Here is a 17,307-nt window from a genome sequence, read left to right on the forward strand (position 1 = left end):
AGACAAACGTACATCCACTCCCATGGAGGTGCATAAGGACCTCCAGAATCGTGAGATAAATTGGGATCCCCTGTCGGTAATGAGAACTCGAGGTAGTCCGTGGGCGCGTACTACATGCTGAAGGACGATGGCCGCAAGTTCAACGGATGTGGGTAGTTTTTTGAGGGGGATAAAATGGCCCATTTTGGACAAGTGATCAACCACTACTAGGATGGTGGTGTATTCATCACATGGCGGCATTTCCACAATAAAGTCCATTGATATGGTGTGCCAGGGGAACGGGGGCACCGGGATCGGGTGTAGTAATCCAGCAGGTTTGGAATGACTTGCCTTGCTTTGGGCACAGATAGCGCAATTCTTGATGTATTCTTTTGTGTCCGACCGTAGGGAAGGCCACCAAAACGTTCTCTCGAGGAGAGAGATGGTCTTTGTATTTCCAAGGTGCCCTCCTAATGGGGAATCGTGAGCCCAGGCTACCATCTGTTGTTGTTGAACGGATTGGGGGAGGTATAAGGTTTCTTGATGAAACAGTAAACGATGTTTTGTGGTTCGATTATCAGGGTCCTCTTTTATCCAGGAATCGCTTTCGAGTGGATCCCAGGACGCCTTCAGGTCTTCCAGAAAATCCGGGGTTGTGAGAGCTGCGATGCTGTCAGGTGGAAAGGAGTTTTCAGCGAGAACACTAGGAGGTTCGGGGGGTTCTTCCGTTTCCGGTTGTGAGGGGTCCTCTAGCCGCGATAAGGCATCAGCTTTTCCGTTCTGTGTTCCTGGTCGATATCGGATGATAAAATCAAAATCAGAAAAGAAAAGTGACCATCTTAGTTGACGGGGTGTGAGGGCCTTAGCTGTTTTTAGGAAAAGAAGATTTCGATGATCGGTGTAGATCTCGATGGTGTGGACAGCCCCTAAGAGGTAGTGCCTCCATTCTTCACAGGCCCTTTTGATGGCCAGTAGTTCTTTATCCGTGATGGAATAGTTTATTTCACTAGGGGAAATCTTTTTGGAATAATATGCCACTGGATGTATCTGCCCTGTTTCTGGATGTCTTTGTGACAGCACCCCACCAATGGCATATTGTGACGCGTCTGTTTCCAACAGGTATGGTAGAGTCGGGTTTGGATGACGCAAGATGGGTGCTTGGACAAAACGGTTCTTTAAGTCTTGAAATGCTGCCTCGGCCTCTTGATCCCAGGAAAAGGTGGTGTTTTTTCTCAACAGCCGAGAGATCGGGTGTATGATCTTTGAGAAATCTTTGATAAAGCGCCTGTAATAATTGGCAAAGCCAAGAAAACTCTGGACGGCTTTGACGTGCTGAGGCGCCTTCCACTGGGTAACCGCTTCGACCTTGCTCCTGTCCATTTGGAAACCTTGGGCATTGATCACATATCCCAAAAAGGCTATCTCGTTGACATGGAACTGGCATTTTTCCAGTTTAGCGTACAATGAATGCATTCGTAGTCTTTCCAGCACCTTCTTCACGTGAAGGATATGTTCCTGAAGGGTAGCTGAGTAGATCAGGATATCATCAATATAGACGATACAGAAAAGGTCTAGCAAGCCCCTCAGCACTTCATCCATGAAATACTGGAATGCCGCCGGGGCATTGCATAACCCGAACGGCATGACCTGATACTCATATAACCCGAACTTGGTCCTGAATGCAGTCTTCCATTCATCTCCGGTCTTTACGCGAACCAAGTGGTAGGCCCCTCGAAGGTCCAGTTTGGTAAATATCCGAGCTCCCTTGAGTTGGTCCAACAGGACCGGTATTAAGGGCAGGGGATACCGGTTTTTTATGGTTAATCTGTTGATAGCCCTATAATCTATGCAGGTTCTTAATTCATCGCAGTCTTTTTTCCCGATGAAGAAGAGTGGAGATGATGCGGGTGAAGAAGAAGGTCGAATGAAGCCTGAGGCTAGATTTTCTTCCAAGTATGTTTTCAGGTAACGAGTCTCAGGTTCCGTTAGTGCATAAACTCGACTACATGGAATGACTGCTCCAGGGACTAGGTCGATCCGACAGTCGTACGGGCGGTGTGGGGGCAGTCGAGTAGCTTCCTGTTTGTTGAAAACGGACAGGTAATCCTGGTAAACCTCTGGAAGCTTCACAATGCTACAACAACTGCGTTCTTCACTTCCGTCTTGAAGGAAACCTGCTTGTGTCTTAGCATCCCTGTCTACGAGTGCGGGACGAAGAAGGCATTGCTCCCTGCAGTAAAGGGAGGTTAAGGAAACTGTGCGGTCCGCCCATCGAATCACTGGATCATGCAGGGTTAACCACGGCATACCTAGAATGATGCGGAAATGTGGAGCGTCGATGAGGTCAAACTGAATCCGTTCCTGATGTATTTCTCCAATTAGCATCCGTAGAGGGTACGTATGGTGTCTCACTGGTCCTGATGTTAAGGCCTTCCCATCTACGGCTTTGACCACTTCCGGTTTTTCCTTGGTTTCATATGGGATTCCAAGTTCTCGGGCGTATTGCTGATCCATAAAATTCCCAGTGGCTCCACAATCCAAAAGAGCTGACACGGTGATGGTTAGTACTTGCGATACCCATAACGTCACGCTGACATTAATGTGAGCTACTGACGGTTGCATAGTGTTAGGTATTCGTAGAGAGACCGTTTCCTTTTCTAGTCCCAAGTCAGAGGTCCCTGACTGGCTTGGGTGTTGCAGTTTTCCGACGGTTGTGGGGAAGTGGCGGCCTGAGACTTGGAAGCAGGGGTTCGTTCTGGGAGTCTGGTTCTGGCTCGGCATTCTTTAATGAAGTGCCCGCTTTTCCCACAATAGAGGCATAACTTCTGTTGTCTTCTCTTCTCTCTTTCTTCCGCGGAAAGCGGACCTCGGAGTCCTCTGATTTGCATAGGTTCTGGTCCATCCGCTGTCCGTGGGATTTCTTCGTGGGCCGGTTTGAGTCGAGCTGGCAGAAGACGGGTTTCGTTTTTTCCTCGGTCTCCCTTTCTCTCTAGCAGCCGATGATCTAGTTGGACGGTGAGGTCTATTAGTTCTTCACAGGCGCCAGGTAGCTGTACCACTTGAGCTAAGACGTCCTTGAGTTCACCTCGTAGGCCTTGATAAAATAGGGTAGTTCTCTTCTCTGGCGGCCAGTCCGTCTCTACCACTAGCCTATTGAAGGTAGTTATATAGGACAATAAATCCTGAGACCCCTGTCGTAAGGTAAGCAATTCACGATCCAGGGACATCATGTGGGCCTTGCGATCGAACAATTTTCTCATTTCGAGACAAAATCCCTGAAAATTCTGTAGAACCGGATCGTTCCTTTCCAGTAAAGGGATGGTCCAGCTTGCGGCATTTCCTCCCATGTAGGACATCATAAACGAGGTTTTTGCCACCTCCTCCTGAAACACCTGTGGTTTACACAAGAAGTGAAGTCTGCATTGATGAAGAAAGGTTTCGAACTTCCTGGCATCCCCATAGAAGCGTTCGGGTGGCGCCAAAGGAATCCCCTGACTCTGAACAATATGCACAGTGGGTAGTGTTCTATCAGGAGGAGCAGTGTCCGAGGTAGTGGCGGGAAACCCTGTGCCAAACGTACCCCCTCCTTGGCCACGGGACGTGATGGGAGGAGGAAGCGTCCAGTCTCTGATGTAGGATTCTTTTCCCGGGCCCTTGCGAGACATTCCTGCTACCTCTCTACGCAATGTGTTCATGTCTTTCTTAATTTCTTGATTCTCTACTCGAGAGGTGTGTACCTCCTGCTGGAGGGCCGTAATGCTCTCCACCAGGGAAGCCAACACCGTATTGGTGTCCATCGTCCGGGCTGGATAGTTACCGTGGGCTTGACAATCTGTCGTGACTGTTAGGTCAAGTGTAACGTGAAAAGACCACTAACCTGCAACAAGGGCGGCCAGCAGGGACGATGTCTTGTAGATAATCCCGATTATTCCCTCGGAAACAACCCCCACCTAGATCCAGATAAACTCCAGGCGTGAGGATGCAACCGGGGGGACAACCGGGAGGAGATAACGGGAACTGGGGAAGTGTAGAGGGATGGGGAACGGCTGCCGATGCAGTGAGGAACTGTCCCGTGTGGGGTAGGCTACAGAGGGAGACAAATAACAGAAGTGAAGGAGTCAGAGGGTGTTTAGGGGCATGACTGTGAAAGATACCATCCGCCCCCTCTTCCCTTACGTCTCTCCTTACTGTAGGTTGAAGAAGTCTCCAGGGATCCCTCGGTACACACGACAGGAATTTAAACAGGATGTAAAGGTTGCACAAGCCCTCCGTCGAGGGTATCCTGGTAGGCGTGTTAGAAGTCACAACGCCCCCATGGGCTGAGGAGGATTGTGTCACCAAGGAAAACAAGGAAATGCAAATATGTTCTGGCGACGTAGGAGAGTTTCATGGAGGCCAAGAACCAAAGATACAACGAGCCCCCAACAAACGATATAGAAATGGGGTTACACAACCAAAGGAACGCAGGCAGAGTGGGAGTAGCTTCCACTCTCTGCGCTGACCTAAATACCTGAAACAATCTCTACGGATTGTAAAAGTCTCGGTCTTCAGGGGCCAAAGAAGCCTAGAAACCAATGCGGGGCTTGAATGGGTAGCGCGCAAAGAATCCGCGGGGATCACCATCCGCAACGCGCTACTCTCCGAAAACAGGAACTCCAGAATAACGGAATGTTTGTCAAGCCCCGCTTCCTGGAAGAGGCGGGGCTTTTGTAATGCGCGGTAACGTAGCGCGCGGCTCTTCCCGCCCGCCTTTGCCCCATGGCCTTCTGGGCCTTGTAGTCTGTCTCGCGCCGGACTCGGCCTGCTGCTCGAGGATCGCGACAGAACCCCCTCTCAAGAATCGCCGTCTCGGCGGTTGACCTGGCTTGCCGGGGTGTGTGCGATGGAACCTGTTCACCAGCCGAGGGCAATGTAGATTGGTGGCAGGCTCCCATGTTCTTTCCTCCACTCCGTAGCCTTTCCAATCAATTAAGTACTGCAAGCGTCCTCTCACACGTCGGGAATCTAGCACCTCTTTCACCTCGTATTCCTCTTGTCCATCCATACTTAGTGGGACTGGGACTGGAGCCACTCTGGTGCTGTCGGGACAGGCTTTTAGTAAGGACACATGGAATACGGGGTGGATTTTCCATGCTGGGGGCAGGGACAGCTTCATGGCCACAGGGTTAATAACTTGTTGAATACAGTAGGGTCCCACAAACTTGGGAATTAGCTTACCCCCGTTTTTAACCTGCAAGTGTTTCGTGGATAACCACACCTTGTCCCCTACTATGTATGAGGGTTCTGGGGTTCTCTTCCTGTCTGCCTGTTGTTTCTGTGCTCTTTGTGCTTTTTCTAACTGACCCTTCACCTCTGTAAGCACTGCTCGTAAATGGGTGTGGTGCTCGTGTATGGTGGGATGATGCGACTCTATAGGTCCTTCAAAGGGTAGGAAATATGGATGGAAACCATAAAGACAGAAAAAAGGGGAACACCCTAATGTGGTATGTTGTGCGTTATTGTAAGCAAATTCAGCAGTCCAAAGTAACGAATGCCAATCTGGAGTATTTTGGAGGGTAAAACATCGTAGATATTGTTCAAGGGTTTGGTTTAACCTCTCCGTCTTGCCGTCTGTTTGTGGGTGGTAACTGGTAGACAAACGTACATCCACTCCCATGGAGGTGCATAAGGACCTCCAGAATCGTGAGATAAATTGGGATCCCCTGTCGGTAATGAGAACTCGAGGTAGTCCGTGGGCGCGTACTACATGCTGAAGGACGATGGCCGCAAGTTCAACGGATGTGGGTAGTTTTTTGAGGGGGATAAAATGGCCCATTTTGGACAAGTGATCAACCACTACTAGGATGGTGGTGTATTCATCACATGGCGGCATTTCCACAATAAAGTCCATTGATATGGTGTGCCAGGGGAACGGGGGCACCGGGATCGGGTGTAGTAATCCAGCAGGTTTGGAATGACTTGCCTTGCTTTGGGCACAGATAGCGCAATTCTTGATGTATTCTTTTGTGTCCGACCGTAGGGAAGGCCACCAAAACGTTCTCTCGAGGAGAGAGATGGTCTTTGTATTTCCAAGGTGCCCTCCTAATGGGGAATCGTGAGCCCAGGCTACCATCTGTTGTTGTTGAACGGATTGGGGGAGGTATAAGGTTTCTTGATGAAACAGTAAACGATGTTTTGTGGTTCGATTATCAGGGTCCTCTTTTATCCAGGAATCGCTTTCGAGTGGATCCCAGGACGCCTTCAGGTCTTCCAGAAAATCCGGGGTTGTGAGAGCTGCGATGCTGTCAGGTGGAAAGGAGTTTTCAGCGAGAACACTAGGAGGTTCGGGGGGTTCTTCCGTTTCCGGTTGTGAGGGGTCCTCTAGCCGCGATAAGGCATCAGCTTTTCCGTTCTGTGTTCCTGGTCGATATCGGATGATAAAATCAAAATCAGAAAAGAAAAGTGACCATCTTAGTTGACGGGGTGTGAGGGCCTTAGCTGTTTTTAGGAAAAGAAGATTTCGATGATCGGTGTAGATCTCGATGGTGTGGACAGCCCCTAAGAGGTAGTGCCTCCATTCTTCACAGGCCCTTTTGATGGCCAGTAGTTCTTTATCCGTGATGGAATAGTTTATTTCACTAGGGGAAATCTTTTTGGAATAATATGCCACTGGATGTATCTGCCCTGTTTCTGGATGTCTTTGTGACAGCACCCCACCAATGGCATATTGTGACGCGTCTGTTTCCAACAGGTATGGTAGAGTCGGGTTTGGATGACGCAAGATGGGTGCTTGGACAAAACGGTTCTTTAAGTCTTGAAATGCTGCCTCGGCCTCTTGATCCCAGGAAAAGGTGGTGTTTTTTCTCAACAGCCGAGAGATCGGGTGTATGATCTTTGAGAAATCTTTGATAAAGCGCCTGTAATAATTGGCAAAGCCAAGAAAACTCTGGACGGCTTTGACGTGCTGAGGCGCCTTCCACTGGGTAACCGCTTCGACCTTGCTCCTGTCCATTTGGAAACCTTGGGCATTGATCACATATCCCAAAAAGGCTATCTCGTTGACATGGAACTGGCATTTTTCCAGTTTAGCGTACAATGAATGCATTCGTAGTCTTTCCAGCACCTTCTTCACGTGAAGGATATGTTCCTGAAGGGTAGCTGAGTAGATCAGGATATCATCAATATAGACGATACAGAAAAGGTCTAGCAAGCCCCTCAGCACTTCATCCATGAAATACTGGAATGCCGCCGGGGCATTGCATAACCCGAACGGCATGACCTGATACTCATATAACCCGAACTTGGTCCTGAATGCAGTCTTCCATTCATCTCCGGTCTTTACGCGAACCAAGTGGTAGGCCCCTCGAAGGTCCAGTTTGGTAAATATCCGAGCTCCCTTGAGTTGGTCCAACAGGACCGGTATTAAGGGCAGGGGATACCGGTTTTTTATGGTTAATCTGTTGATAGCCCTATAATCTATGCAGGTTCTTAATTCATCGCAGTCTTTTTTCCCGATGAAGAAGAGTGGAGATGATGCGGGTGAAGAAGAAGGTCGAATGAAGCCTGAGGCTAGATTTTCTTCCAAGTATGTTTTCAGGTAACGAGTCTCAGGTTCCGTTAGTGCATAAACTCGACTACATGGAATGACTGCTCCAGGGACTAGGTCGATCCGACAGTCGTACGGGCGGTGTGGGGGCAGTCGAGTAGCTTCCTGTTTGTTGAAAACGGACAGGTAATCCTGGTAAACCTCTGGAAGCTTCACAATGCTACAACAACTGCGTTCTTCACTTCCGTCTTGAAGGAAACCTGCTTGTGTCTTAGCATCCCTGTCTACGAGTGCGGGACGAAGAAGGCATTGCTCCCTGCAGTAAAGGGAGGTTAAGGAAACTGTGCGGTCCGCCCATCGAATCACTGGATCATGCAGGGTTAACCACGGCATACCTAGAATGATGCGGAAATGTGGAGCGTCGATGAGGTCAAACTGAATCCGTTCCTGATGTATTTCTCCAATTAGCATCCGTAGAGGGTACGTATGGTGTCTCACTGGTCCTGATGTTAAGGCCTTCCCATCTACGGCTTTGACCACTTCCGGTTTTTCCTTGGTTTCATATGGGATTCCAAGTTCTCGGGCGTATTGCTGATCCATAAAATTCCCAGTGGCTCCACAATCCAAAAGAGCTGACACGGTGATGGTTAGTACTTGCGATACCCATAACGTCACGCTGACATTAATGTGAGCTACTGACGGTTGCATAGTGTTAGGTATTCGTAGAGAGACCGTTTCCTTTTCTAGTCCCAAGTCAGAGGTCCCTGACTGGCTTGGGTGTTGCAGTTTTCCGACGGTTGTGGGGAAGTGGCGGCCTGAGACTTGGAAGCAGGGGTTCGTTCTGGGAGTCTGGTTCTGGCTCGGCATTCTTTAATGAAGTGCCCGCTTTTCCCACAATAGAGGCATAACTTCTGTTGTCTTCTCTTCTCTCTTTCTTCCGCGGAAAGCGGACCTCGGAGTCCTCCGATTTGCATAGGTTCTGGTCCATCCGCTGTCCGTGGGATTTCTTCGTGGGCCGGTTTGAGTCGAGCTGGCAGAAGACGGGTTTCGTTTTTTCCTCGGTCTCCCTTTCTCTCTAGCAGCCGATGATCTAGTTGGACGGTGAGGTCTATTAGTTCTTCACAGGCGCCAGGTAGCTGTACCACTTGAGCTAAGACGTCCTTGAGTTCACCTCGTAGGCCTTGATAAAATAGGGTAGTTCTCTTCTCTGGCGGCCAGTCCGTCTCTACCACTAGCCTATTGAAGGTAGTTATATAGGACAATAAATCCTGAGACCCCTGTCGTAAGGTAAGCAATTCACGATCCAGGGACATCATGTGGGCCTTGCGATCGAACAATTTTCTCATTTCGAGACAAAATCCCTGAAAATTCTGTAGAACCGGATCGTTCCTTTCCAGTAAAGGGATGGTCCAGCTTGCGGCATTTCCTCCCATGTAGGACATCATAAACGAGGTTTTTGCCACCTCCTCCTGAAACACCTGTGGTTTACACAAGAAGTGAAGTCTGCATTGATGAAGAAAGGTTTCGAACTTCCTGGCATCCCCATAGAAGCGTTCGGGTGGCGCCAAAGGAATCCCCTGACTCTGAACAATATGCACAGTGGGTAGTGTTCTATCAGGAGGAGCAGTGTCCGAGGTAGTGGCGGGAAACCCTGTGCCAAACGTACCCCCTCCTTGGCCACGGGACGTGATGGGAGGAGGAAGCGTCCAGTCTCTGATGTAGGATTCTTTTCCCGGGCCCTTGCGAGACATTCCTGCTACCTCTCTACGCAATGTGTTCATGTCTTTCTTAATTTCTTGATTCTCTACTCGAGAGGTGTGTACCTCCTGCTGGAGGGCCGTAATGCTCTCCACCAGGGAAGCCAACACCGTATTGGTGTCCATCGTCCGGGCTGGATAGTTACCGTGGGCTTGACAATCTGTCGTGACTGTTAGGCCAAGTGTAACGTGAAAAGACCACTAACCTGCAACAAGGGCGGCCAGCAGGGACGATGTCTTGTAGATAATCCCGATTATTCCCTCGGAAACAACCCCCACCTAGATCCAGATAAACTCCAGGCGTGAGGATGCAACCGGGGGGACAACCGGGAGGAGATAACGGGAACTGGGGAAGTGTAGAGGGATGGGGAACGGCTGCCGATGCAGTGAGGAACTGTCCCGTGTGGGGTAGGCTACAGAGGGAGACAAATAACAGAAGTGAAGGAGTCAGAGGGTGTTTAGGGGCATGACTGTGAAAGATACCATCCGCCCCCTCTTCCCTTACGTCTCTCCTTACTGTAGGTTGAAGAAGTCTCCAGGGATCCCTCGGTACACACGACAGGAATTTAAACAGGATGTAAAGGTTGCACAAGCCCTCCGTCGAGGGTATCCTGGTAGGCGTGTTAGAAGTCACAACGCCCCCATGGGCTGAGGAGGATTGTGTCACCAAGGAAAACAAGGAAATGCAAATATGTTCTGGCGACGTAGGAGAGTTTCATGGAGGCCAAGAACCAAAGATACAACGAGCCCCCAACAAACGATATAGAAATGGGGTTACACAACCAAAGGAACGCAGGCAGAGTGGGAGTAGCTTCCACTCTCTGCGCTGACCTAAATACCTGAAACAATCTCTACGGATTGTAAAAGTCTCGGTCTTCAGGGGCCAAAGAAGCCTAGAAACCAATGCGGGGCTTGAATGGGTAGCGCGCAAAGAATCCGCGGGGATCACCATCCGCAACGCGCTACTCTCCGAAAACAGGAACTCCAGAATAACGGAATGTTTGTCAAGCCCCGCTTCCTGGAAGAGGCGGGGCTTTTGTAATGCGCGGTAACGTAGCGCGCGGCTCTTCCCGCCCGCCTTTGCCCCATGGCCTTCTGGGCCTTGTAGTCTGTCTCGCGCCGGACTCGGCCTGCTGCTCGAGGATCGCGACAGAACCCCCTCTCAAGAATCGCCGTCTCGGCGGTTGACCTGGCTTGCCGGGGTGTGTGCGATGGAACCTGTTCACCAGCCGAGGGCAATGTAGATTGGTGGCAGGCTCCCATGTTCTTTCCTCCACTCCGTAGCCTTTCCAATCAATTAAGTACTGCAAGCGTCCTCTCACACGTCGGGAATCTAGCACCTCTTTCACCTCGTATTCCTCTTGTCCATCCATACTTAGTGGGACTGGGACTGGAGCCACTCTGGTGCTGTCGGGACAGGCTTTTAGTAAGGACACATGGAATACGGGGTGGATTTTCCATGCTGGGGGCAGGGACAGCTTCATGGCCACAGGGTTAATAACTTGTTGAATACAGTAGGGTCCCACAAACTTGGGAATTAGCTTACCCCCGTTTTTAACCTGCAAGTGTTTCGTGGATAACCACACCTTGTCCCCTACTATGTATGAGGGTTCTGGGGTTCTCTTCCTGTCTGCCTGTTGTTTCTGTGCTCTTTGTGCTTTTTCTAACTGACCCTTCACCTCTGTAAGCACTGCTCGTAAATGGGTGTGGTGCTCGTGTATGGTGGGATGATGCGACTCTATAGGTCCTTCAAAGGGTAGGAAATATGGATGGAAACCATAAAGACAGAAAAAAGGGGAACACCCTAATGTGGTATGTTGTGCGTTATTGTAAGCAAATTCAGCAGTCCAAAGTAACGAATGCCAATCTGGAGTATTTTGGAGGGTAAAACATCGTAGATATTGTTCAAGGGTTTGGTTTAACCTCTCCGTCTTGCCGTCTGTTTGTGGGTGGTAACTGGTAGACAAACGTACATCCACTCCCATGGAGGTGCATAAGGACCTCCAGAATCGTGAGATAAATTGGGATCCCCTGTCGGTAATGAGAACTCGAGGTAGTCCGTGGGCGCGTACTACATGCTGAAGGACGATGGCCGCAAGTTCAACGGATGTGGGTAGTTTTTTGAGGGGGATAAAATGGCCCATTTTGGACAAGTGATCAACCACTACTAGGATGGTGGTGTATTCATCACATGGCGGCATTTCCACAATAAAGTCCATTGATATGGTGTGCCAGGGGAACGGGGGCACCGGGATCGGGTGTAGTAATCCAGCAGGTTTGGAATGACTTGCCTTGCTTTGGGCACAGATAGCGCAATTCTTGATGTATTCTTTTGTGTCCGACCGTAGGGAAGGCCACCAAAACGTTCTCTCGAGGAGAGAGATGGTCTTTGTATTTCCAAGGTGCCCTCCTAATGGGGAATCGTGAGCCCAGGCTACCATCTGTTGTTGTTGAACGGATTGGGGGAGGTATAAGGTTTCTTGATGAAACAGTAAACGATGTTTTGTGGTTCGATTATCAGGGTCCTCTTTTATCCAGGAATCGCTTTCGAGTGGATCCCAGGACGCCTTCAGGTCTTCCAGAAAATCCGGGGTTGTGAGAGCTGCGATGCTGTCAGGTGGAAAGGAGTTTTCAGCGAGAACACTAGGAGGTTCGGGGGGTTCTTCCGTTTCCGGTTGTGAGGGGTCCTCTAGCCGCGATAAGGCATCAGCTTTTCCGTTCTGTGTTCCTGGTCGATATCGGATGATAAAATCAAAATCAGAAAAGAAAAGTGACCATCTTAGTTGACGGGGTGTGAGGGCCTTAGCTGTTTTTAGGAAAAGAAGATTTCGATGATCGGTGTAGATCTCGATGGTGTGGACAGCCCCTAAGAGGTAGTGCCTCACAGGCCCTTTTGATGGCCAGTAGTTCTTTATCCGTGATGGAATAGTTTATTTCACTAGGGGAAATCTTTTTGGAATAATATGCCACTGGATGTATCTGCCCTGTTTCTGGATGTCTTTGTGACAGCACCCCACCAATGGCATATTGTGACGCGTCTGTTTCCAACAGGTATGGTAGAGTCGGGTTTGGATGACGCAAGATGGGTGCTTGGACAAAACGGTTCTTTAAGTCTTGAAATGCTGCCTCGGCCTCTTGATCCCAGGAAAAGGTGGTGTTTTTTCTCAACAGCCGAGAGATCGGGTGTATGATCTTTGAGAAATCTTTGATAAAGCGCCTGTAATAATTGGCAAAGCCAAGAAAACTCTGGACGGCTTTGACGTGCTGAGGCGCCTTCCACTGGGTAACCGCTTCGACCTTGCTCCTGTCCATTTGGAAACCTTGGGCATTGATCACATATCCCAAAAAGGCTATCTCGTTGACATGGAACTGGCATTTTTCCAGTTTAGCGTACAATGAATGCATTCGTAGTCTTTCCAGCACCTTCTTCACGTGAAGGATATGTTCCTGAAGGGTAGCTGAGTAGATCAGGATATCATCAATATAGACGATACAGAAAAGGTCTAGCAAGCCCCTCAGCACTTCATCCATGAAATACTGGAATGCCGCCGGGGCATTGCATAACCCGAACGGCATGACCTGATACTCATATAACCCGAACTTGGTCCTGAATGCAGTCTTCCATTCATCTCCGGTCTTTACGCGAACCAAGTGGTAGGCCCCTCGAAGGTCCAGTTTGGTAAATATCCGAGCTCCCTTGAGTTGGTCCAACAGGACCGGTATTAAGGGCAGGGGATACCGGTTTTTTATGGTTAATCTGTTGATAGCCCTATAATCTATGCAGGTTCTTAATTCATCGCAGTCTTTTTTCCCGATGAAGAAGAGTGGAGATGATGCGGGTGAAGAAGAAGGTCGAATGAAGCCTGAGGCTAGATTTTCTTCCAAGTATGTTTTCAGGTAACGAGTCTCAGGTTCCGTTAGTGCATAAACTCGACTACATGGAATGACTGCTCCAGGGACTAGGTCGATCCGACAGTCGTACGGGCGGTGTGGGGGCAGTCGAGTAGCTTCCTGTTTGTTGAAAACGGACAGGTAATCCTGGTAAACCTCTGGAAGCTTCACAATGCTACAACAACTGCGTTCTTCACTTCCGTCTTGAAGGAAACCTGCTTGTGTCTTAGCATCCCTGTCTACGAGTGCGGGACGAAGAAGGCATTGCTCCCTGCAGTAAAGGGAGGTTAAGGAAACTGTGCGGTCCGCCCATCGAATCACTGGATCATGCAGGGTTAACCACGGCATACCTAGAATGATGCGGAAATGTGGAGCGTCGATGAGGTCAAACTGAATCCGTTCCTGATGTATTTCTCCAATTAGCATCCGTAGAGGGTACGTATGGTGTCTCACTGGTCCTGATGTTAAGGCCTTCCCATCTACGGCTTTGACCACTTCCGGTTTTTCCTTGGTTTCATATGGGATTCCAAGTTCTCGGGCGTATTGCTGATCCATAAAATTCCCAGTGGCTCCACAATCCAAAAGAGCTGACACGGTGATGGTTAGTACTTGCGATACCCATAACGTCACGCTGACATTAATGTGAGCTACTGACGGTTGCATAGTGTTAGGTATTCGTAGAGAGACCGTTTCCTTTTCTAGTCCCAAGTCAGAGGTCCCTGACTGGCTTGGGTGTTGCAGTTTTCCGACGGTTGTGGGGAAGTGGCGGCCTGAGACTTGGAAGCAGGGGTTCGTTCTGGGAGTCTGGTTCTGGCTCGGCATTCTTTAATGAAGTGCCCGCTTTTCCCACAATAGAGGCATAACTTCTGTTGTCTTCTCTTCTCTCTTTCTTCCGCGGAAAGCGGACCTCGGAGTCCTCCGATTTGCATAGGTTCTGGTCCATCCGCTGTCCGTGGGATTTCTTCGTGGGCCGGTTTGAGTCGAGCTGGCAGAAGACGGGTTTCGTTTTTTCCTCGGTCTCCCTTTCTCTCTAGCAGCCGATGATCTAGTTGGACGGTGAGGTCTATTAGTTCTTCACAGGCGCCAGGTAGCTGTACCACTTGAGCTAAGACGTCCTTGAGTTCACCTCGTAGGCCTTGATAAAATAGGGTAGTTCTCTTCTCTGGCGGCCAGTCCGTCTCTACCACTAGCCTATTGAAGGTAGTTATATAGGACAATAAATCCTGAGACCCCTGTCGTAAGGTAAGCAATTCACGATCCAGGGACATCATGTGGGCCTTGCGATCGAACAATTTTCTCATTTCGAGACAAAATCCCTGAAAATTCTGTAGAACCGGATCGTTCCTTTCCAGTAAAGGGATGGTCCAGCTTGCGGCATTTCCTCCCATGTAGGACATCATAAACGAGGTTTTTGCCACCTCCTCCTGAAACACCTGTGGTTTACACAAGAAGTGAAGTCTGCATTGATGAAGAAAGGTTTCGAACTTCCTGGCATCCCCATAGAAGCGTTCGGGTGGCGCCAAAGGAATCCCCTGACTCTGAACAATATGCACAGTGGGTAGTGTTCTATCAGGAGGAGCAGTGTCCGAGGTAGTGGCGGGAAACCCTGTGCCAAACGTACCCCCTCCTTGGCCACGGGACGTGATGGGAGGAGGAAGCGTCCAGTCTCTGATGTAGGATTCTTTTCCCGGGCCCTTGCGAGACATTCCTGCTACCTCTCTACGCAATGTGTTCATGTCTTTCTTAATTTCTTGATTCTCTACTCGAGAGGTGTGTACCTCCTGCTGGAGGGCCGTAATGCTCTCCACCAGGGAAGCCAACACCGTATTGGTGTCCATCGTCCGGGCTGGATAGTTACCGTGGGCTTGACAATCTGTCGTGACTGTTAGGCCAAGTGTAACGTGAAAAGACCACTAACCTGCAACAAGGGCGGCCAGCAGGGACGATGTCTTGTAGATAATCCCGATTATTCCCTCGGAAACAACCCCCACCTAGATCCAGATAAACTCCAGGCGTGAGGATGCAACCGGGGGGACAACCGGGAGGAGATAACGGGAACTGGGGAAGTGTAGAGGGATGGGGAACGGCTGCCGATGCAGTGAGGAACTGTCCCGTGTGGGGTAGGCTACAGAGGGAGACAAATAACAGAAGTGAAGGAGTCAGAGGGTGTTTAGGGGCATGACTGTGAAAGATACCATCCGCCCCCTCTTCCCTTACGTCTCTCCTTACTGTAGGTTGAAGAAGTCTCCAGGGATCCCTCGGTACACACGACAGGAATTTAAACAGGATGTAAAGGTTGCACAAGCCCTCCGTCGAGGGTATCCTGGTAGGCGTGTTAGAAGTCACAACGCCCCCATGGGCTGAGGAGGATTGTGTCACCAAGGAAAACAAGGAAATGCAAATATGTTCTGGCGACGTAGGAGAGTTTCATGGAGGCCAAGAACCAAAGATACAACGAGCCCCCAACAAACGATATAGAAATGGGGTTACACAACCAAAGGAACGCAGGCAGAGTGGGAGTAGCTTCCACTCTCTGCGCTGACCTAAATACCTGAAACAATCTCTACGGATTGTAAAAGTCTCGGTCTTCAGGGGCCAAAGAAGCCTAGAAACCAATGCGGGGCTTGAATGGGTAGCGCGCAAAGAATCCGCGGGGATCACCATCCGCAACGCGCTACTCTCCGAAAACAGGAACTCCAGAATAACGGAATGTTTGTCAAGCCCCGCTTCCTGGAAGAGGCGGGGCTTTTGTAATGCGCGGTAACGTAGCGCGCGGCTCTTCCCGCCCGCCTTTGCCCCATGGCCTTCTGGGCCTTGTAGTCTGTCTCGCGCCGGACTCGGCCTGCTGCTCGAGGATCGCGACAGAACCCCCTCTCAAGAATCGCCGTCTCGGCGGTTGACCTGGCTTGCCGGGGTGTGTGCGATGGAACCTGTTCACCAGCCGAGGGCAATGTAGATTGGTGGCAGGCTCCCATGTTCTTTCCTCCACTCCGTAGCCTTTCCAATCAATTAAGTACTGCAAGCGTCCTCTCACACGTCGGGAATCTAGCACCTCTTTCACCTCGTATTCCTCTTGTCCATCCATACTTAGTGGGACTGGGACTGGAGCCACTCTGGTGCTGTCGGGACAGGCTTTTAGTAAGGACACATGGAATACGGGGTGGATTTTCCATGCTGGGGGCAGGGACAGCTTCATGGCCACAGGGTTAATAACTTGTTGAATACAGTAGGGTCCCACAAACTTGGGAATTAGCTTACCCCCGTTTTTAACCTGCAAGTGTTTCGTGGATAACCACACCTTGTCCCCTACTATGTATGAGGGTTCTGGGGTTCTCTTCCTGTCTGCCTGTTGTTTCTGTGCTCTTTGTGCTTTTTCTAACTGACCCTTCACCTCTGTAAGCACTGCTCGTAAATGGGTGTGGTGCTCGTGTATGGTGGGATGATGCGACTCTATAGGTCCTTCAAAGGGTAGGAAATATGGATGGAAACCATAAAGACAGAAAAAAGGGGAACACCCTAATGTGGTATGTTGTGCGTTATTGTAAGCAAATTCAGCAGTCCAAAGTAACGAATGCCAATCTGGAGTATTTTGGAGGGTAAAACATCGTAGATATTGTTCAAGGGTTTGGTTTAACCTCTCCGTCTTGCCGTCTGTTTGTGGGTGGTAACTGGTAGACAAACGTACATCCACTCCCATGGAGGTGCATAAGGACCTCCAGAATCGTGAGATAAATTGGGATCCCCTGTCGGTAATGAGAACTCGAGGTAGTCCGTGGGCGCGTACTACATGCTGAAGGACGATGGCCGCAAGTTCAACGGATGTGGGTAGTTTTTTGAGGGGGATAAAATGGCCCATTTTGGACAAGTGATCAACCACTACTAGGATGGTGGTGTATTCATCACATGGCGGCATTTCCACAATAAAGTCCATTGATATGGTGTGCCAGGGGAACGGGGGCACCGGGATCGGGTGTAGTAATCCAGCAGGTTTGGAATGACTTGCCTTGCTTTGGGCACAGATAGCGCAATTCTTGATGTATTCTTTTGTGTCCGACCGTAGGGAAGGCCACCAAAACGTTCTCTCGAGGAGAGAGATGGTCTTTGTATTTCCAAGGTGCCCTCCTAATGGGGAATCGTGAGCCCAGGCTACCATCT

This window comes from Triturus cristatus, chromosome 9 (genome assembly GCF_964204655.1).
Source record: "Triturus cristatus chromosome 9, aTriCri1.1, whole genome shotgun sequence".
In the NCBI taxonomy this organism is placed as follows: domain Eukaryota; kingdom Metazoa; phylum Chordata; class Amphibia; order Caudata; family Salamandridae; genus Triturus; species Triturus cristatus.